Genomic DNA, 24,324 nt, shown 5'->3' with positions numbered 1-24,324 from the left:
GTAATTAAATTCATTGACAACTTTGAACCTCCAAGCAAGAGAAATAGCCTTCTTCTCCTTCCTACCCACCGATTTGCCAAATAATATGATAGGCTTTTACATAATATTGGTTTGACCTGACCACTTATAATATTTTGAAAGAATCAATTTTATTTTTTTCACTCTGATATTTAGCTTCAGAAAAAATCAAAATATCATGTACATATAATAAGTGTGAAAGAATTGAGGAATTTGGAGAAATTTTAATCCCAATATTACTTCCTTCTTGGATAAATGCATTTGTCAAAATGCTGAGAGCAAATAATGAACAAATAAGGTGACAAGGGACACCCTTGTCTAAATTCACTCCTTGCTTTGATCCAACTAGAATTATTACCATTAACCAATATAGAGAATCTAGGTTCCGTCACACATTCTTAGATAAGGTAATAAAATTTACAAGGAAAATTAATGTACTCCATGACTTGTCATAAAGAAGACCACCACATGCTATCATAAGCTTATTCCATATCTACCTTTAGGCAACCAAGCCCTTCTTTTGCTTTAGAAAATCTGAATTTGTTGAACACTTCTTTAGCCAATAGATAAAGAATGCCCTTTCATGAAAGCTTCTTGTTTATCTAATATAATTTTATGAATGACCAACTCTAATCTATTAAGCAACATTTTTGCTACCAATTTATAAATGGACAAACAAATACTAATTGTTCTATTGTTATAAGGAAAAATGGATTAGAAACTTTAGGAATGAGCACTATAAGAGTTTCTTTCCAAGTAGGAGGCATTTTGTCTGAAGAAAAAAAAATGATTAATAGCTCTCGAAACATCCATACTAATGGTACTCCAATATGATTTGATAAATGAGAAAGTAATTCCATCAATACCAGGAGCAATGTTACTCCCAAGCTGATCCACTACCAATTGAAGCTCATCTTGAGAGAAGTCCCTATCTAAAATTGATCTATCAATATCTCCAAGAGAATATAAAGAATCCGACCATCCTTGAAGCACACATCTCCTCTCTATCCACTTTTCCTTGGAAAAATCAAAGAAAAATCCTTCTATTAACTTTTGATCTTCAATAACAACTCCATTTCCATGTTTAATTTGTTTGATCCAGTTAGTATTCCTTCTAGCCGTAGCATATGAGTGAAAAAACTTTGTGTTGGAATCACCATCTATCACCCATTTAGCTTTAGCTCTTTGTGTCCACCAAGTATTCAAATGAGCGAAAGAGACATTCAACTCATGAACCTTTTCCCTTAATAACCACAACCTTTCTTCTGATGACCAACCTTCATATTCCTCCAAACTTTCTTTTTTAAAATCATTTTTCAAAAAAGATAGGTTTTGTAACTTAGCTTTACTACAAAAGAATAAAGCTCTTAAAGTTCTACTAAAGTTTTTATTTAGAATCTAGACAGAATTACCTTTAACCAATCTATTCCATAATTTAGCACCAATACTAGTAGAGGCATGATAGGAAATCCAAACATCTTCAAATAGTAGCCTTCTTTTCTATCAACAAATAGATTTGAACACCTCCATCATAATTGGATAGTGGTCAGATGCCACTCTCAGAAGATGCTCAATAGCTGTAAACTGTAAGGCCAACAAACACCGGTCTAGCCTCTCCAAAATACGAGCACTTCCAATCTTATTGCTACACCAAGTAAATTTATGTCCCACAAATCCAACCTCATGAAAGTCATTATCATTCATAAACATATTCATCTCCTTAAGCCCTTAAGAAGAAACAAACTTCTTACCACCCCTTTTATCTTCTTGAGACAATTAACAATTGAAGCCCCTTGATCTAATCAATGAAGGAAGATCAATAGAACAAGCCGATTCCAAAAAATTCCACAAATCTCTCCTTTTATACACATCTCTACTAGTAGAAATTTTCAAGGGACCTTTATTAATTACATTTAAATCACCACTAATAACTTGAGTATTAGCCATCTTAACATGAAACGAAGCCCAATAAGATCTCCAGAGCACCATAATTCCACAAAACATGCCATCATAAGGAAATAAAAAATAATCCCAATCCACTCCATGAACCTATTGATTTCCATCCGATCAATAGAAGCATATTTTGTTTCCACAAGCCCAACAAATAACACATCAAAATCATTTACAAAATCTTTTAAATATAGAGAGGATTCCTTTTTATCTGCCCCTCTACAATTCCAAAACGTAATAGACGTCATTAGGAAATGTTAGGGGAAGGGCCCCCACCCCTTACTTTCTTGAACGCTTCATTCCTCCTAACACGAGGAAGAATATTGACAGGTCCAAGTGATTTCAGCTCCTTCTGAAGTTTAACTTTGCCACCTGTTGGAGTATCATCAACAACAGAACAATCATTGGTCAATAACTCCTGCTTAGTGTCCAAATTAGACATCAATTCTGGATTATGAACTACAATTTCCCCCTCCTCAGTTGTATCACACCATCTTCCACTCAACACATTAAATAATTTTTTGAACAAGGAATAGTTTCTAATCCAGATTTTGGATGCAATTTAGCAACTAATTCTTCATTTCCAAGTTGAGTTTATCAGCAACATCTTCATAGAGAGCAACACCATTCAATTCCACAGAATTTTTCAGATACACCAGATTTTTATCAAATCCTGAACTTGTATTCTTCAATTTCAGGTCTACTTGATCAGCAACAACTTCATCATGAATAGTCCATGTAAATCCACACCTTCGAATATTACAGGCACGTCAAGTTTCATTACATCAGCAATTGAAGAATGCTGATTGTCAATCACATCAAAGTCATGATGTGAATTTCTAAATACATCAACAATCCCTTTAACAATAATATCTTTCTTGCCCCACCAAACTTTACTCTGATTTCTTCTGTTAATAGCTATAAAATGTCTTTTTTTTTCCTCCCATGATTCACATGTATCCAAGGTCCATAAGTAGAACCAGTCTCCATTACATCTGACAAAGCTTTATTAAGGTTCCTATCTTCCCTATTAGACCTAGTTGTTTCACTATCACTAGCAACTGTCCTTCAAATTACATTCATTAATTAAATGACCATTTTTTCCACATTTTAAACAAAATGTAAAGATCTTCTCGTATTCAAATTTTTGAAAAAAAAATGTCCAGATGAATATTCCACCCAACTTCCCAAAGGAAGTTGTTTATCTACTGCGACCCGAACACATACTCTAGCAAACTCTCTTCTTCTCCATTGAAACATATTGCTATCAATTAATAGGGGAGTTCCTAACAAAGAAGCTGTCACGACCCAACCCGACCGAGACGGATCCCGCTCGCATCGGGTCGCGACACAGCCAACAAATCCAGGATCTGACTTTGGAATTTGCTTCAGAACTTTCTTCCAAATATAACACAGACAGAAAAACACAGAGCTACTATAAACATACAAACACAGCGCAGTTCATCTATCTTTTCTTTCATTAAAATAATCATATACAGATACAGTGCATGGCTACAGACAGAAAGAACATAACAGAACAGAAAAACCATGACTGTACAAAAATCAAAAGTATCATGTACCTAATCACAGATCATACTTAGAACGTCTAGTCCAAGATCTCCTTCCCTTTCCCAGAACCTGAAAACCACGCAGAAAACAAGGATGAGCTAACAGCTCAGCAAGACATCACTCACCAATCAAAATCCTCAGAAATCCACATCAAAAAATACATCAGAAAAGTATCCGTACCGAATACGAACAATCTTACAGAAATAGTATTACAGACAGAACAGATAATAGCTCAATCAGAAATCAAACATCGGATATGAAAGACTGAAGTCATATCAATCGGAGTTCAGAACAAATATCATCAAGCTTTCAAATCACAGAGCAGACAGAATCATACAGAATAATCAGAGTCGTACAGAAATCAGAAATCAAATAATTCACAGAACATATTCAGATAATTCATAAAACAGATCAGATAAGTTACAGAAGAGATTGTCAAATATCAAACAAAAGATTTCAGATAACATCAGATTTCAGATATCCCTGACACAGACAGAATCTCAACGGATTCTGGCCCCTTATGCCTCCCTTCCCTGACATAGACAGAATCTCAACGGATTCTGGCCCCTTATGTCTCCCATTGTGCTTGTAGCACCAGAATAGAACAGATATCAGATGTTACAGAACAGAACTTATTTTCAGATTTCAGAGCTCATTTCAGATTTTAGAATTCCATGATCCAGACAACGGAAATTACATAGGATTCTGGCCCCTTATAACTCCCTTCTGATAGCACAAACACATCAAATATTCAAATCATCTTATTTCAGAAAATTTAGAAATCGTACGAAAATTCAGCGACATAACGGCAGTATACGGAATTTACACAATTCACAGATTCAAAAATTTACCAAATTACCACAGAACATTCACAACAACATTGTAAGACTTTCATTGTATTGACAAAATATTTTTCAACATCCTGATAATTTGCAGTTCAATCAAAACACCGCAGAATCCAAAATATCCGGTAAAAATCTTTCAGAAAATACTCAAAACGTGCATAATTATCATCTCAGAGACATACCAAAAGTTACGCGATAAAACTTTCGTCAAAAGAAAATAATACCAGAAATTCGCTAACGGAAACAAAATCCGGAACAGAAAATGCGTCAAAACTCTCGTTTCTGAAAATTGAGAAAGACGGAATGTGCCTTACCTCGAGTCGGTCAACTTCTCTAACTACAACAACGGACGAAAACAGACCGGAGTCGCCCAAAAATCCTCTTTTCCTTCTTTTCCTTCATTTTTCTCTCTCCTGGACGTCCTTTTCGTTCCAAAACATCTTATTTCTATATATATCAAAATTGATCGTCCCGGACGATCGCAACTTCGTCCCGGGACGAATTGGCTCTGGACGAATTTCGTCCAAACGAAATTAATTATCGTCACGAACGACTTGGGCTCTGGACAAATTTCGTCCAAACGAAATTAATTATCGTCCCGTACGATCTGCTCACGGGACGATTTTCGTCCAGACGATCCGACTTTCGTCCAGACGAACCATGCAGCCAAACATGTTTTCCTGCACAACCTATACCGATCGTCCCGGATGATCCAATTTCATCCGGACGAACCTGGGAGCAAAATGGTCTTTACAGAAGCAATTCTAGCTACATTAATCTCATCCCAACAATGCAAAGAGATACGAGGCATTCTAACCTAAATTGGAGATGACAACCCCTTCATTGATGTAGGTGAGAAATTTGGCGTGCACTTATCAATACCAACAATGTGGCAATTTACATATTAAGGGCCACATGATAACACATTCTCCATAGATTCCACTGAAAAAAATGAGCATAATATCCAACCTCCTCCAAGCATAGTAAGGTGGAACTTTTCAAATTTGGCCCATTGTCGACGTAGCTCCACAGCAATCACCTGAACTAGGAAAAATTTCCCAAAACATTAACAACAACTGAAAGTTTTAATTTTTTATAATTGGCTGCTACACTAGGCTTATGTATCTTGACTGATTTTCCAACATCTGAAAGGAAATATTCAATATTAGAGCATTGAATATTTATATTCGGGAGTCTAGCCAAAGCTTTCAAAGGAACCTTATTAGACGTATTTGCATTTCCCTTCACTGCTATACCCTCATCCACCAGTTTAACATTAGTTACTGAATCAATATACCTTTCTTGAAATTAAAACAATTGGCTGAAACCTTATCACAATTAACTTTCACAGGCAAAACCTCAACATACACCATATAAGATTTGTAAATAATATTACCAAACTATTCACAAAAAACTTCATTCCTGAGGAAGAAGAAGCTTCAAAATCATTAGGTCTATCTACACGCATCTTACCTCCATAAGTAGGAGTATAATGAGGCGGCAAACCATTATCCATTTCAATGCTCTTGCCTTTGCCTGCAACCGGGGACAACGATTTCAAAATATGAGACAAAGGTTATTTAATTACCAGTGGAGCATTTGAGACATATTTCTATTGAGAGATACCACCACCTTGCCTAAATTTAGAGACATCTAGGTTTCGGGAGGAAGAAGAAGACAATCCAAGAGGAATCCAGCGAGCAAAAGAGCCTACCGCCGGCGCTGCAGCCATGAGTGCTGCCAAAAGTGTGGAACGAGACAAAATTTAAGAAATTGGGATTCTCTCTTTTTTTACATAGTTAATCCCTTAGCAAATTCATTAATTTTTTGTTGGTTCTAAGATAATTTGTATTGAAATATTCGGATATAAATTTTATTCTTTTTTTTTTTCTTATAATAATTAATATTTTAAATCAAATCAAAACAATTGAGAGCTTACCTACTGAAGTTTAGTTCGGAAGGATGCATTAAAAAGGTAAACCAGAGCTGCACTAGGGGAGGGGTTACACCAAAAAGCAAGGTTCTCATACCTAATTTGAGAAGTTGTGGAATTGGTAGACTTAGCAGATGGTTCAATATGAACAACTAAGTACAACATAACTGTCAAACAAGGCGTCAAATTCTTTCCAAACAGTTTCAACTGCAAATAAATATTGAAATGGGATGGATATTCATAATATTGAAAAAGGAAGGATGTTGTGCATTTAACACAAGGATTACGGCTGTCATGAGTTAAATATATTTGTGAGCTTCTTAAGCTCAACTGCATAAATAACTCGTTATCTTAACTTGATGAGTTAATAAGTCGACTTCGAGTCAGTCACTCATCAGCTCATCAGCTCATCAGCTAGTTTATTTAACATTTTTTGACATAAAATACTTTTAGATATATTAATATTCAACGAGATGGATAAAACAATATTTAAAATTTTTAAAAAATGAGCATGGGCCAAAAATTCAATCCATTAACGTATGCTTACCTGAAAAGCCAGCAGAATTGAGTACTCAAAGCTAACTCTTCTTTATTCAACGGAAGAATTCATCAAAGTAACTGCCCTATTTCAAACACACCTTACCTTTACTTCAGAAGCAATAGTCCAGATGTTAAGCAATTGAGATAATTTAGTTGGTTACAAAGTGAGCAAGAGGCAGCTGCCGGGCAACCCGACAATATTCGTGTCAGGTTGGACCTAAAGTAAGACTTGTTTTAGTCTAGGGAGGAACAAAATCACATGCAGCTTAAAATAATATAATTTAATTTTTATCTCAGGGGAAGATTAATGTTTGTCGAACTACTATATATATATTGAATTTTGGTAAGAGTTATTTTTATCTAGAATCAAATAATAAGGGATCCTTACTAGTTTTACTAAGCAATCAACAATGATAAAAAAACTAAAAATTAAAATTATGAACTAAATAATCAATAAAATTCTTTTTTATTTTTTTTATATTTTTTTAATTTTTTACCATAGCAAAAATAAAGATACAAGATTCAAGTAGGATTCAATAATTAGTAAGAATTTTAGTATGCAAGGTACTTCCCCAATAATGATGCCAAAAACTTGATGAATGGTCTCTATGTGAATTACTTTTTTATTTTGATTTTGATTTATGCATAGATTTTCTTTGATATAAAATTTATAAAAGCCAGCAAAATATGTAAATATATGTGTCAAATCAAGTAAAAACATGATAGAGAAGAATTTTGATCCCACAACAAAATGTTCAACTTAATTACAAATAAACTATTATTATTTAATTTAAATGCAAATTTTATTCTACTTAATATAAAAATGGATGTTTTTATGTTTTATTTTTCTACAAAATCAAGACTCACAAGAAAATTTGATACTATTGGAAATAAAAAATTTTTTGACTAATGAATGCAAGACAATATAGTTTTCCAAATGAGACTCTTTATTTTAGATGTGAATTAGATCATATGCATCCCTAGAATGCTATCAAGCTTGTAGGGGTGAAAAGAGAGGTTTAAGGTAAAACATTTTATGTCTAGGTATGCCAACATTCCATTTCAATAATCATATTTATTCCTTTATTTCTTCATTGAGGCTATACATCATACTAGATATAGACTACATACATGACTATTATGTGCATTTCAAAAAGAATAAGATATATTGAAAACATCTATGAAATAATTTAAAGCACAAAAGTCACTATATATTTAAATCATTAGCCTAAAACTTCAAGAATTTTCCAGACATGGATAAAAAAGGAAGCAAAGTCATGTTTATTTCATTCATAAGAAAAAAGGTACAAAAGAAAGAATAAGATAAATGTCACACAGAAGGATTAATAAATATTTTGCAGGCTCATTCTTCTTTACATAATAGAATTGCTTATAAAATAGAGGCTACGATCACCAAAATGACCGTATATTACAATTCCTTAAACTCCCTTAAATTTTACTCTAAGGAGTAATTAGAAGAAGACACTATAAAGTATAACACTCCACGAAACTGATAGAGCATTTTAAATAAAATAACTAAAAAACTATTTATACAAGTGTAGAAATGGACTCATGTCCTATGGAGCTCAACAAGCTTGCACCACGATGTTGTTAATTGAATTAGCACCTCAACGCTATAATATATGCTTCGTTGTGATGTTGGGATGACCTAGCATAGTTACTTGTTGAACAAGTGTATATTTTGTTAGAGTTAGTGTGGATCCTCATTTTTTCAATTGCTTCACCGTGGCATTTCTAAAATTTTAACACTATGGTTCTTGAAACTATACTCTGGCACCATGATATAATGATGATTGTTGCTCAGACATTCAAATTGGTGAGGCTCCAATGCTGCAGTGCTAAATTATGGTGCAACAAGGCTGTGGTTTTGCTTTGGAGCTAACCTTGGTTTCAGCTCGGTGCTGATATTCCCAAAATTTTAAAGTAGCCAATGTTGTAATGTCTGAATTAGGCGCTATGATTCTGTAGATACCAATATTGTGGCACAGAAAATTTTGGCATTGTCCTATTCCTTCAATACTTATGATTTTTTTTTTCATTTTCCTAAATAGTTTATACACAAACATAACTAAAATAAAATATTTTAGTAAATTTTAACTTAGAAAATAGTATAAAATTTACACTTAATAATGCACCCCATTATGATACAAAAATTCTAGCAAAAAAAAAAATTATTTTTATAAGACTCAATAAAAATTGATAGATCCATTCAAAACCCTTAGTAGACCTCCATTTTGGTTTTAGAGATGAATTATTATTATCACATTACCTAACATTATGATGCAAATCAAATCCAAATATTAAGTACTTTTGAACTTTTTGATTAGGATAAAATGTGGCTATTGCATCTTGACTATTTCCATAACATATTTTTTATCTAGAATACTATAGTATGTATTGCTTCAATTAGTTAAATCTAAGGATAATGTTGGATTGAAACTTCAGTGCCATAGTTTTAAAACCAACCATAAAGTTCTCTTTCTTCTATAATAAGTCAAAACTTCAACGTAAATTTAGGAGAAATTAAAAACATGCATCATTACAAAAAATTTACTTATATTAGTTGATGTACCCAACCAAAAAATATGTGATTTTATATTGTATTGGTTTAACATTAACATGATTATTGAATCCTTATTCTTCTAGTGAATGATACCAATTGATAAGCATGAGGACATGACTGCTAGGATGATGAAGATAAAATAGAAAAGGAAGAAGATAAAGAGTGGATTTGGACAAGATCTTTATTAATTCAGCCAAAAATAATATAATGAAAGGGAATGAAAGCTCTATTCTACATAGCATATGGTAAATTATCAAAGAAAAAACATCACCCTATCTCTCTCTCTCTCTCAATATTTTTGTGGTGTCATTTATTATCCTTCTCTTATCATCTTGTATCCTCCTCTTTTCTATATCACCTTCCATCTATTTATAGGGCTTGAAGGGTTATAGTAAAATGTGCATGAATTACAATAGTTATACTATGTCTTTAATATTGCTCTACTAGCAGCAGTGTCGATCTTGTAGGAGCTGATAAGGGTGAGGTGTACCTGTGAGTGTCTAAAGATATTATTGGCATGAGGTAGAAAGCCTATATGAGCTCATTCACTCGAACGAGAGGGGGGTCAGTGATGATTTGACATTGATCTTTGAGATTGGTGATTACTATCATAAGGGAAGTCTTCTAGGAGAGATGTCTATGTTTAGTTAATTTTTGTTGTATATCTCATGGGGGAGACATAATTTTGGTTGAGATAAATAAGGATTTCTTTGACGTAGAGAGGAACTTATGAGGTTTCCTCTATTGGGGAAGGCAATTGCTTAACGAAAGTTGTCGAAGGAGCCCTGCTCTAATGATATGTATTGAACCCATTTTTGAATGAGGTAAAATATCTCCATAATAAACACACATTATTAAACTAAAATCATTAAAACACATTTCAAATCCTAAATCTAACTTATCACCATGTTTTTCTTGTTGAATTCATCATTGACCCTTGAAACCATCTCTTGACAATAAACCTTGACTGTCAATTGATGATCTAATATACCACTTGCAAATCACCCTTGATTGTTAGTGGTTTGATCATTCTAAAGAATAAAAATTTCACAATAATTGATCTACATTGATCTCTTCAAAATCTAAATCAATATCTAGCCCTAAATCCATTATTTGATAGTATCCATTGATAGTCAGCTAATTACCTATTCAATCACTAATGATTAGTAATGATTATCAATGATTTGAGTATTTAATACCTTAAATAATCCCAAATCATTAACTAAATCAAATCTAAATCCAATATAGTGACTAAACTCATTGATCAATTCCAAACTCTAGAATTCAGTGTCAGAACCAAACCTAAAACCCCTTGATCCATAACCTATTTTTGGACAAATTTACTTTGTCTTGAAACATGAACAAATAACCTTAGATTCTTGAGCTCACTTGCATATTGATTTTTCTTATCTCTAGGGTCAACCACATCAATTTAAAGGAATTTTATGACCCCAAACCCTTAAAACCCAAAGTATTTCCATAGGATACAAAATTGTAAAATATTTAGAGCCTATGCAACTGAACATGACAACTTGTGATTTTAACCTTGGAGGCCTCTCCAAACTCATTGATCATGCTAATCAACATTGGCATGATACATTAAACCTACATTGGACCTTGGTTTACCATGGTTGGCCACAAAACCCTAAAATACTAAACCTTGGAAATTGAATTTTCCTTAAACCTTAGGATTGCCATCCATCCTTCTCCAAATATTTTCAAAATAGCATTTGCCATGCATTAAACACTAGCTCAAGCCATGATCAATCTTAGTTTACCAAGTCAACCTAGGTTGAACATATGGAACCGTTGAACCCTAAAGCCATATTTCATATATATAAACCTTACCATTACATGAAATCCTTTCCAATGTGTTCAACATATCATTTAAAATGGGTTGAGCCCAACCTTAGCCCATAGGTTCACCTAGTTAAACAAGTCAACGTAAGTTGGCCAAATGAATATTTAAGGGTTTTAACATGCATCTCATACATGTAAGCTTTCCTAATACTTGAAACCTCCTCCAAAGTTTTAAACACATCATTTGGAATGTGATGAACCAAACCCGACCAATGAGTCAACTTGCTTAACCAATAACCAAGGTTGACCAAGCTTGCATACATTGAAACTCTTTGTAAATCCATTAACCAAGGCTTGATTAATTCCATTTGAATCTATAGGGCTATCCATAGAATGCTTAGGATCTAACCCAAGGTAACCCATGCCTTTAGTCCACTAGGTTAACCACTTGATTTAACAAAAATGGTAAAAATGACCTTACATTGAACAAACTTTAAACTAGATCCAATTGACCCAAGTTAACACTTCTTTGTGTTTCCTATGCTGCATGGTATCAATCTTGGTTAGCCCAACCTTTGGGTTAACATGATTTATCTCATTTGAGCTAGCTCAATGACACCCAAAATGCCAAAACTAAGACACATTATATGTTTGACCTGCCCAAGCCCAAGTGGTACATGAATTGAGTTCAAGAATTCTCCATAAGCTTTGCCACCTTTATTTCCCTCAGGTGGTGGTTGCGTCCAACCATAATTTAAGAATCTATCCATGTGACATGATGGGTTGAGCTAGCCCTTGTAACTCAGGTGAATCCAAGCCTATGGGACTTCATAAATCCTTCATTGTACCCTATGAAACCTCCCTGACTCGACCTAGTGTCCTGAGGCTCAAGTTAATAATAGTATGTTTAAAATTTGGAACAAGTAAATCAAACATGTTACGTGTATAAGATTACACTACTCCTCCTTTAACAATTTATGTATATGAGATTGGAGTTGAGTTTTTGATGGGCAATAACCAAAGTAGAACTAAAACTCGTACTGCAAGTCTTACCAACCAGTAAGGTAGAAAAACTTCTTGCATTTACTTCCAAGAAATAACTTCATTATTATTTTCTTATATAAATCTGAAATGAAAGCTTCCACAGCTAGATCCATGGTCGATAAAAAATGAGATGTTCAAGATCACAATATGATGTATAAGGAATAATTAACGCATCCCCTAACCTCTCATGACGGACCTCATGAAAATGCATTTATAAGAAGTGAGCACTAACAAGGTAACAATGTTGTTCAAACTACTTTTCAACTATATGCTTCCATACCATGGAGTTTAAGAAATTCGTACTCATATTTTCCTCTATTTTCATTTCATCTGCATAAAAATACCAAAGTATAGGATCATTATTTTTCATCCACACTGCGTGCAAAATTTAAAATCTCGTTAGCCTAGGCATGTTGCTCAAGAGAACTCTCAGTTGCCCTTATAACATATTCATGAATTCATGCACTACAAATATTAACAAAATCCTTAGTCAAGCTACCATGAGACTTCTCATTGGTCTGGCAATGCATTGTAAGATTGAATTGAATTAATAATAATGTAATTCTTAACAATAACGTATATAACAATAATTACATAACATCATAACAATTCATTATAAAATTTGGTGAGTATAATCAACAAAATAGTTGGACAACAAGTTTACAAATTTAAAAATTTCCATTATGAATAACAAATTCCCATATAATTTAGGTTCTACAAAAACTATATTTAATGCAAATTTGAAATCTTTGATGTGTCATCCGCTTCGACGTTAACTTCATTATGTATATATTAAACCCAACATTAGTAATCAAATTTAGGTTTTTTAATAATTTTTTAATTATTAAAATAGCTGATACCTACTAAGGGAACAATTACTTTGTTGTGACTTGTCTTTTGCATATGCTGCACATCCTCGTATGATTGATTGGATGCTCATCCATTGTATTTTAAAAGTAATTAGCATGAGGTCTTCTCGAGTATCCCCTGTAAGTAGGAGGCATGATTGGGATCAAACCCATATTTGGGTTATGTGGTGACCAATCTTCATTATTGGGTATGTTAAGGAATGTATCAAAGTAGATGTGTATATAATTATTAATAGTGTAATGGTGTGAGACATATTCATAGTCATTTTATCATATTATTGATAAAGAACTTATAAAAAACAGTAACATCAACATAGCAATGCTTTAGTCAATCCTGCAATGCAAGCTTAATCATGTTTTATCATTATACATAATATCTTTTTAAAAAATGCAGGTTCTTAATTCATGATCATGAAAACTCATTTTGTCTTACAACATTTCTAGTTATTAATAATTAACTAACTATTTCTTAACTAATTTCAAACTTTTTAACACAATAATCAATCTTAATTACAAAAAACACACTAAAAAATTAAAGATGATAAAGAAAACAAATCGACAATATAAGATTTGTTCTTTGTTGTTACTGCCACGGGTAGAAAACTAGAAAAGCCAAATTTTTTAGAAGACTGAAGTTGACCTCTCTTTACCCCAAACTCTTGGTCAAAGAGTTTGACTTGGTCAATTTGACCAAACCAGATCCCAAGACCCATTCCCATTGGGTTCCCTGGGTCAAATCAAATCTTTTAAGCCCAGGCCCAAGCCTTGAATCAACCTGGTTGACTAGTTCAACCTGGGTTGACCCAGATTGACCTAAACCCCTTATTCACTAGACCTAGTGAGTTAGTCCCAACCTACTGGGCCCAGAACTATACCCTGGGTCAACCTGGTTGACCAGGTCAACCCATGTTGACCCTATTTGAACCCTTTGAGCCCAAATCAAATTCTAACCTATTTAAACTTCCTTGCTAGCATCTCATATCCGACTAACAAATCTTCTATACCTTCACTATACGACTCCTTCATAAAACCACGAGCTAGTGAATGTGCCTCCTTATCCTATAATATAGGTGCCCCACTAGGTCTTGAGAGTCAAGGCCCCATGGAGACCGTTGTGGGTAGTAAAGTCATTCACGTTCCTCGATACATTTCCCATAAAGTTGAGGGCTATATTGAGCAGAGCCTCGTTAACTCAACTTGGTCCAAAGAGCGAGCTCAACAGTAAGCACATAATTGGAGAAATGATGAATAGACTTGAATAGACTTGTAGAATATTATTATTATCTTTAGGAACGTAGATATTTTTATTATTTCATTTCTAATTTTGAATAGACTTGTAGAATATTATTATTATCTTTTCAGATAATATAATATTATACTTGTTATATTCAACTTTAGAAATGATGAATTTTATAAAACTCATTCTCACTTTTGGATATCTTGAAGAATGTTATGTTCGTCTTTTAAGATGATACAATATTTTTCTTGTCATATCTAAATAAAAGAATGAATAAACTTTTTCAAAAACGTATTTCTATCTTTAAACATATTCTATAGAATTTCATGTTCATCTTTTGAGATGATATGTTATTCTTTGAACTATGTTTGATTATAGAAATATCAATTTTCAAAACTCTATTCTGATATTGAATCCATTGTAAAATATTGTGTCAATCTACAAAGAGTGCAAGTGTCTTCCACATATGACAATGAAGAACTCAAAACACAAGCAACTATGCCTGTTGATTGAAGAATGCAACAATACTACTTGATAGTGAAATACCCATCCTTACAAACAAATACAATCAACAAACCACCTGAGATTGGTGAAAGGTGAATATGAAGTAGAAATAATGGGTCTTCTACGAACATTTCCAAGAGGTCATAGTGGATACAACAGATCCCTACAAACAAACACGAGCAGCTTGTGGATAACAACAGTGGATATATCGTTGGTATAATAAACCACTATGGGCACAAGTATATATATCACCTACGACAATGGTGATTAAAATCTTCAAGTACGTCGGGTACAAGGGCAAATCGATGAACGAAAAAGGACACCTCCTGTAGAATGAAAGAGATGTTTGAACAAATTAGAACTAAACTTCCTGGTATTCCAAAGCATCTTCTTAGTCCTATATTTAAGAACAAAATGGTTATGCTGTCCACAAACACCACTACAAGAAAATCACTCATTTCCGGCGGCAATTTCCAGCGGAAATTGGGCATTTTCCGGCGGTTTTGCAATTTAGCGGCGGTTTTCCGGCGGTTTAAATGCCGCCGGAAAAAACCGCGTAGGAAAATAAATTCCGGCGGTTTTTTCCGGCGGCAAGTTTATCCGGCGGCTTACCGGCGGGTCTTAAACCGCCGGTCAAATTAAAAAAAAAAAAAAAAAACCGCTCCGGCCAGCCACCCCGCGCCCGAACCCCGCCACCGGCCAGGCTCCGCGCTCCCGCCAGGCTACCCCGCCCTCCCGCCAGGCGCGGGTGGCGCTCCAGCCAGGCTCCCCCTACAATCAGATACTCTATTTTACGGAAAGCCGCCGGTAATCCGCCGGAAAGCCGCCGGAAAAGTCCGCGGGAAAATTTTGCGGGAAATTAGCCGTGGCAAAATTTTGCGGGAAAATTAGCCGTCGGGAAGCCGCCGGTAATCCGTCGGAAAGCCGCCGGAAAATTCCGCCGGTAATAAGTGATTTTCCTGTAGTGCACCGGAAGTAATAAATCTACTATGCTAAAGAGCTTGAAAAGAGTCCATTTCAAAGCAATGACCACGGACTTCAAGAAGAACCCTCCCCGGTGAACGAGAAAGGGGAGTCAACATCAAGATGAGGAGATGCCTCCTAACATCAAGACCATACCACCACCAGATCTGCAATACTTATACAAGCAGACAGAAGGCGTCTACAATTTACAACGCGTCGCCACCAAATCCGTAACACTTGTATTAGCGAACAGAATGCGTGTAAAAAATCTCAAATGAAGTGTTGTGTGTTCAAATGTCAATTACCTACACAACTACAATTATTTCAGTGTACCCCTGCACATGCACCTTAATATGTATGCACATAAGTACACAAAGGGGTAAGTACAATCAAACACCTGCATGAGCCCCGGCGAGCATGTTACTGGTATACACGTGACGTCTAGGGATGCTGCACGGGTCAACAAGTAAATTCAGGTTCGAACCCGATCCTTCTATATGGATCAATAGGAGTTGACAAGGTTCGAATCTTCAAATAAATACACGATTGTGCCGACCGGTGTATTTATTTTAATACATTCATATTAGGCCTTGAAAGCCTATAATCAAGATAATTCACTAACAAAAGCATAAAGCCTACAAAACCCAATCCTCCTAAGCATGTAAATAGGAGTAGACAGGGTTCAAACCATCGGATAAATATACGGTTACGAAATTGACCGGAATATTTATTTTATGCATTCATATTAGGCCTTTAACAAAGAAAATTCACAAACAAAGGCATGAAGCCTAAGAAACCTGATCCTCAGTCAATAGCTCGGCTGAGTTGACATGGTTCAAGCTACAAATGGAAATGATCCTAACACCCCGATGATGGCCGCGTTGATTGAAGATCTCAACCGGAGGGGTTAATTTCAGGCATTTTTAAATGCCTCCCAAAAGTCCATTCAAATTCCAAAAACTCCAGAAAGTCCAAAACCCAACAAATCCCAAATTCTAATTTCTAAATATTTAAAATTGAAATACAACCATCCAACCACTTAAAGCAGATATCCATTCACCCTCCGCTACAGTTTATCGAAATGGACAAATTAAAAATTACTTCAGCTCACAAAGAATTAATGCCTAGTCGAAAATATCACTAGGATCCATTCTCAAAAAGTCACCTGCCAATAAGGACGTGATACGTGTCCTCTAACCAGCAATTTTGCCGCCAAATGGCACCGCAGGATAAACGGTTATGACCCGGGGCCCTCTGAACCTAGTGGTTTTGTCACCAAATGGCACCACGAAATACCGGTTATGGCCAGAGCCAATACGCTCCTTAGTGGCATCAAATCCTTGAGACATGAATCAATAGAATATAATCGATAGGGCATAAAACCCTCTATTAGCTAAGGTGGATACAAATTTGTCCCATTAGACAAACACTCATCACAGGTTTATAAGGTACCCTTGGACGAAGCAACTCATGGCTGCCGATAAAGATCCTCCTGTCAGGTTGGGTCGACTACCTCCTCTGACTAAGTAGACCAGGAACCATGATTGCCCAGGACGACAGAACCATGGGATCTTGATCGGGTCCATTATCCATTCTCCCACAATCCGCTTTAAGTGTAAGATGGTGAAAATTTCTATTTTAAATATTAAACCTTGAATCTCCAACATCCTAACCCTTAAATTTTCAATTCCACGCTCATGCTGCTACTATATGCCAGATAATACATCTCTATGTATCTAATTGACGACTAGCCTTAATCGAAAGTTCTCTCTCGTGATCGGGAGGGATAATTAACTATGGGGGCTTGCGCCTATAGGAAACCAGAACTCAGATCATAAAGTCCCGCAAAATGAGGGAGAAATCTCTGGGTAGTGTCTTATCTACAAACTCATCTGCCTTCTAAAATTTACCCCGGAAATTAAATCCGTTAAAACTCCCCCGCCGAAAAAAAAATCAAACATCGAGCGGGCGGAGGCTAGGGCCGAATTTTTAGAGCCCACAAAAAAATACCTCTTAAAGAAAGAGTTTTTATTAAAGAAGATTGAAATGGACATGGTAGAGATGTAAATAATTTTAAAAACATTCATGATAGTCATGGATTTGAAACGATAAATAAATGTGGTAATATCATATTAGATTTTTCTTCAGCTTATAATTTTTTAATAACTAATAGCTTATTTAAGAAAAGAATTGAGCATCTTATCACTTATAAAAATGGATATAGTAAAATACATATTGATTATTTCTTATAAGAAAATTAGAACGTTTAGATTATAAAGTTATTCCAAATAAAAATTTATGTACCCAACATCGTTTATTAGTTTTGGACTTTAAGATAAATGGGTAGAAAATAAAAAATAAAGTAAAATAATTTTCTAGGATTAGATGAGGGGGTTTAAAGAATATTAACAAAAGTATTTTTTAGAGTAAAATTTTAGATCTTAAAATTTTGTCTATGCATGAGGATGCTAATGTTATGTAAAAAAAGTGACTTGTGTTATTAAGAATATTATAAAAGTTATGCTTAGAGTTTCGAAAGGAAAAGCTCCTAATAAAAAAAATAGTTTGTAGTGAAATTCAAATGTGCAAGAAAATATAAAAAATAAGAAGATTTGTAATAAAAATTGGTTTAGATGTAAAAATTATGATAATTGGGAATGTTATAAAGATGCTCGTAAGGAATCTAAGAAAGCTATTTGTAAAACAAACAACTTAGTTTTAATGATTTATATAGATTAGATATTAAGGAGGGAGAAAGATATATAGATAATGTAATGCCAATGAAATTGTGGTATTTTTGGGCTGTGAAAGAGAGATTATTATCATTTTTTTAAAGCAAATCCCAAACAAATAGACTATCTTTTAAAGATCAAACCTATGTTGCACGGATACTCCTATTTACGAGGCGTGTTGTATCAGACACGTGTCGGATAGGGATACGCCTCCGATACGGCACGGATACGTGTCGGATACGGCTTTGCCGTGACCGATTAAAATATTATTTAAATTTGACTGGACACGCGTATCGGATACACGTGCCCTATTAAAAAAAAACACAGAGCCGCGATTTACCCTATTCTTTTCGACTTTCCACCATTTCCGCTCAATATTCATATTCATTTATGCGACTGAGACATTTCAAAGAGCTAGGTTTTTCGTTTCCACACAAGTGTTCATCTTCTTCGTTATAGTTGAAGGAGTGGCTCGATGATGCGAGCATAGAAGCAAACAGGATCCTCCTTTGTCGACAAAGAGGCTTGACGACGCGAGCATTAAAGTCGATAGGATCATCCTTCGTCGACGAAGCGGCTCGATAACGCGAACAGTGAAGGCGACGTGAGCAGTGAAGGTTCGTTTTCTTCTTCGTTCTTCGTTTTCTTAATCATAGGCTCGATATGGAAACTTGGTACAGCTTGGTACCGAACGTTACTGGAACTCAGTATTGCTTGGTACTGCTCGATACCGAGCGGTACTAGAACTCAGTACCACTCGGCATTGGAACTCGGTACCGCTCGATATTGCTTGGTACTACTCGGTACCGAGCGGAATTGGAACTCAGTATTGCTCGGTATTGGAACTCAGTACCGCTCGGTATTGGAACTCGGTATTGCTCGGTACTACTCGGTACCGAGCGGTATTGGAACTCAGTACTGCTCGGTATTGAAACTCGGTACCGCTCGGTATTGGAACTCAGTATCGCTCGGTACTGTAACTCGATATTACTCGGTACCGCTCGGTATTGCTCGGTATAGAGGGGTACCGAATGGTACCAAGCGGCACTGAGAAGCTAAAACATGCTCGGTATCGCTCGGTATCTTTCCATAAAAAATAACTTTAAAAATAAACAGCACTTCAAAATTACTCTTACAAAAAAAATTAGTTTCGGGGGCGCTGCCCCCTAAAACCTCCGCAAAAGCGCTGCCCCTTGACCCCGCGACCTGACTGGGCAGGTTGAACCCCGCGAGGGGGCAGCACCCCCTTGGATCCTCGGTAGAGTCGCAACATATCTACACTTTCACTTAAATTTTTTCATGTTTCAAATTCATATGTTTTAATTTGTATAGATCCTTTGTAGGATAATGAGCTCTAGTGGAATAAGAATTGGTTCTAATGATAGTCCATTAGAAATTAATATTGAAGATAATAAATCTTTATGGGGTTATGTTACAAAAATAAGTAAAACATCAAAAGGGGAGGCAATATTATATTCAAATGCAATTTTTGTAATGCAACATACAAAGGATCATATAAGCTCATTTGTTGAAGATTAGTGGTCATGGAATCAAAGTTTGCCCAAAGATAAGCTCATCACAAATGGCTGAATTATAAAGAAAAATCAGTGAAGCTGAGCAAAGAAGTAAAAAAGAGCTTCCAAAATATATTCCACTTCCAAGCACTCATGCTTCATATCCTTCATCATCTTCTTCAATTAGATGTGATGACAGTATTGTAAACAAAGGGCCTTTTCGAATGGAGGGATTTGAACCAAAAAAAAAAGAAAACATGTTGAAAATAGTGCTTTGGATAAAGCATTTAATTTACAAATGAGAGAACAACTAGACGGGGAAATAGCTAGAATGTTTTACTCAGCTGGACTTCCTTTTAACCTAGCAAGGAATCCACATTACAAGAATGTCTTTACATATGCATGCAATAACAATCTTGCAGGATACGTGCCACCAAGATATAATGTCATTAGAACGAAGTTGTTGCGAAGAGAGAGGGACAATATTGAGAAGTTGCTCAAGCCTACTAGAGGAGTTTGGAAGGAAAAAAGGAGTTACTTTGGTTTGTGATGGGTGGACAGATCCACAAAGAAGACCACTTATCAACTTCATGGCTGTAACAGAGAGCTATCCTATGTTTATCAAAGTTGTAAACTGTGAAGGACAGTACAAGGATAAGTTCTTCATTTCTAATTTAATCAAAGAATTATCATGATGGTGGGGCCTTCAAACATCATTCAGGTCATTACTGATAATGCACCTGTTTGTAGAGCTGCAGGTCTACTTATAGAGCAAGCATATCCTCATATTTTCTAGACATCATGTGTTGTGCATACGCTTAATCTTGCTGTGAAGAACATTTGTGCAGCTAAATACCTAGGCAAATGAAATTCACCTATATGATGTCATTGGATCACGGTAATTGCTGGAGATGCAATTGTAATTAGAAATTTTATTATTCCATGAGACTCTCTATGTTCAATGATTTCTCTAATTTAAAGATGTTTGCAGTTGCTGAAACTCGATTTGCCTCTAGTAATAATGTTGTTGAGAAGATTCAAAAAATAAAAAATATTCTTCAACTATAGTGATCAGTGCAAATGATCATGTTATAGGGAAGATGATGTTGGAAAGGCTAGGTATGTAAAAGAGAAGCTTTTAGATAATTTATGGTGCGATGAATTGAATACATCATAAATTTCACAGACCCAATTATGAGATATTGAGAGTAGCTGATACGGATAAGTCTGTTTACATCTCACTTTATGAGATGTGAGATTCAATGCTAGCCAAAGTAAAAGAATTTATATATAGATATGAGAGGAAGGCAATTCATGAAGACTCAAGCTTTTGAGATGTTATTTATGTTATTCTAGAAGATAGGTGGAGCAAAAGTAATACACCTTTACATTGTTTGCTCACTTACTAAAATCAGATAAATTTCAACATTTTTTCATTATTTCATTTTAATGTTATTTGAAGATATTCAACTAAAGAATGGCTTCAAGAGGATCCTCAAAGAGTTTCTCCACAGAAAGATTTAGAAATTTCAAATATGAGAAAGACATGTTTGAAGCGTTATTTTCCAAATGAGGAGGAGAGAAGAAGTGTGAATATTGAGCTTGCTAATTTTTTTGGTTATTTAGAGGACTTTGATGACCAAGAGTCATTGTGTGATAGGTGGAGAATTGATCCGAAAATGTGGTGGATTATACATGGAGCTTCAGCACCTCTACTTCAAACAATCGCCATAAAATTGCTTATTCAAGTTTCATCCTCATCCTGTTGTGAAAGAAATTGGAGCACATACTCGTTCATCCAATCAATGAAGAGAAATAAAATTACTCCACAACGGACTGAAGATTTAGTTTACGTGCATACAAACCTTCGACTTCTCTCAAGGAAAACTTCAACTTATATGGAAGGAGACAATAGGATGTGGGATGTTGCTGGAGATGGATTTGAATCTCTTGAGGATATGGGAATATTAGAAATTGCTAATCTTTCACTTGATGAGCCTGAATTAGAAGCTATGATATTTATTGAAGATGATATAGAAACTCAAAGACAAACCACTGAAGAAGTTAATCCTATCATTCCTTCTATTGAATAGTTGAAATTTCATGTGATGGGCAATTTATCTTCTTATTTTTGTTATTGTACTAGACATATCAATATTTAATGCTTACTTTTATTTCAATTTTTTTGTCATTTCAAATATTACACTTTGATTACTTTATTAATTTTTATGTATTATTTATATATTATAATGCCGTATCCGCACAGTATCCGTATCCTGTATTTTTAAGAATTGTCGTGTCCCGTATTCGTATCGTCGTATCCGTACCGGTGCAACATAGGATCAAACTTTCAGAGTGAATATGAGTAAATTCAAAGCATCCAAAAAAAAATTTCAGAATCATAGACAAGAGCCTAATTTGAGGATATGCTTGTAAAAGTTTGTGGATAGAATTAAAACTTATATATTCTAGGGGACATGATAAATTGAATCGATATCTCTCTAGAAATATTTTGAAACATTAGTGGAAAGCATGAAAGATTCAGCAATCTCAAGAATATGTTAATTTTATCTTTTGTAATGCCAATTTGCCGACGAGTATTAGCATACGAGGTTTGATAAAAAATCCCTTAAGAGACAATCTCCCAATGTGTTTCTAAAATAATCTTTAGCATTTTCATTTCTTAAAATTAGATTTTTTTTCTTGTTTTTAAATGACCTCGAACCATATTGCTGAAAATTTGTAATACTAAATCAATTTTAAAATATTCTTCTAGTAGAAAAACCCAATTAATCTAGTAAGGTCATCAATAAATAAGACACGAATGAGAACCAGTGAAATGTTTGATACAAGATGCTGCCCAGTGCCCACACATCACCTTGAAATATGGTAAAGATGAGTTTCTTTGTAGGGTTATTAAGAAAACGAGTTTTTGGAATGTTTTATGAGCAAATAAACTTTACATTAAAATAGGTCAAGAGCTTTACTTTTAGATGAGGTAGGAAATAATTTTTAAATATAAAGCTGGAATGTCCTAACCTGTAATTCCAAGGCATTATATAACTATTAAAATGGAAGAATTTTGAGCTACCAACATTTAGAGTAGTATACTATAAGTATTATTGCTTAATAGTAGGTGCAATTCTGCCTATTGATTAGCAATCTAAATCATCCTCTCCAATTCTAAACTTGAAATTCACACATTTTTTTAAAACTTAGTGATGCAATTATAATCCCGAGTTATTTTACTAACAAAAAGTAACTTATAGTCCAGATCAGGAACAAAGAAAACTAAGTTTAGAATAAGACTCTAGATTAGTTTAATGTTTTTGGTCCCCAATTCTTGAGATTGAGTTCCATCAGCAATCCTAATAATCCATTAAAAAAATGCATGTTTTAGATATCTCAAATCTATTGTTCAAAACAATAGTGAAATAAATTATGATATTATTAGTAGAATTCAATTTGGTGATTGAAGTAGAAAAATGCATCAGGTCTGTAGTGTGATAGAAAAATAGCCCTTAAACTTAAGGGAAAATCTAATAAGATGATGGTGGGAACTGCAATTTTTTGTTACATGATTGCACAAGTAAATAACCTCATATGTTACTTTAGAGGCAGAATGTGAAATGAGTACATACGTGAAAAAATTGGATTAGTTCCAATGGAAAATAAGATGAGAGATATTCTTCTTAGATGGTAATGTCAATGTTTAAAATTGCGTAATAGGGTATTGAGGTGTTTTTCGTTCGTGAGGCGAGGCGTAAGCCTCAAGGCATTTTGAGGCGTAAGCCTCAAAATCAAAAATTTAGTAAACATAAAATGATAAATTTTGTTTATACTAATGAGTAAATAATATATAAAAACATAAAAATGCACAAGATAAATATCAATGACATTGACATATCACATAAGAACTCACTAGTTATGAGCATTGTCATCAGTCATCACTAAGGGGGTCTTCATTTGAATCATCATTATGATGAACTGCTCTCTCCTCTTCCTCCTCTCCTATAGAGTCCAATGTCTCCCAATCAGCTCATTGTTCCTCATTATCAGTTATCTTTCTCTTCCCTAAATATTTTTGAACAATATCATAATGAATAATAATGTAATACATTAATAAAAGTCTAAGAAAATTATATTATTTATATATCTTTTTTTATTTGTTATTGAGTTGTGGTGGATGTAGATGCTTTAAGACCATCAAAGAAATCAACAT

General features: G+C 34.6%; 1 protein-coding gene across 2 annotated transcripts in view; it reads right to left on the bottom strand.

Annotated features, from left to right (window-relative positions):
• Positions 1–5,699: 5,699 nt before the first annotated feature.
• The window catches only part of LOC110094181 (F-box/LRR-repeat protein At1g67190), a 34,153-nt gene continuing 15,528 nt past the window's right edge, over positions 5,700–24,324 (bottom strand). Inside the window, exons 3-4 of one of the 2 annotated variants that reach the window (XR_003703076.1) lie at positions 6,012–7,072; positions 5,700–5,918 (exon numbers count right to left, since the gene is read on the bottom strand). The gene's annotated coding sequence lies outside the window, so the exon portion shown is untranslated. Of the gene's footprint in view, positions 7,073–24,324 lie in introns of both variants that reach the window. The other variant, XR_002302844.2, reaches the window with a different exon arrangement.

This window comes from Dendrobium catenatum, unplaced genomic scaffold, assembly GCF_001605985.2.
Source record: "Dendrobium catenatum unplaced genomic scaffold, ASM160598v2 fragScaff_scaffold_1598, whole genome shotgun sequence".
In the NCBI taxonomy this organism is placed as follows: Eukaryota; Viridiplantae; Streptophyta; class Magnoliopsida; order Asparagales; family Orchidaceae; genus Dendrobium; species Dendrobium catenatum.
The sequence above is the reverse complement of the archived record's forward strand: the minus strand, read 5'-3'. Positions and strand labels throughout refer to the sequence as shown.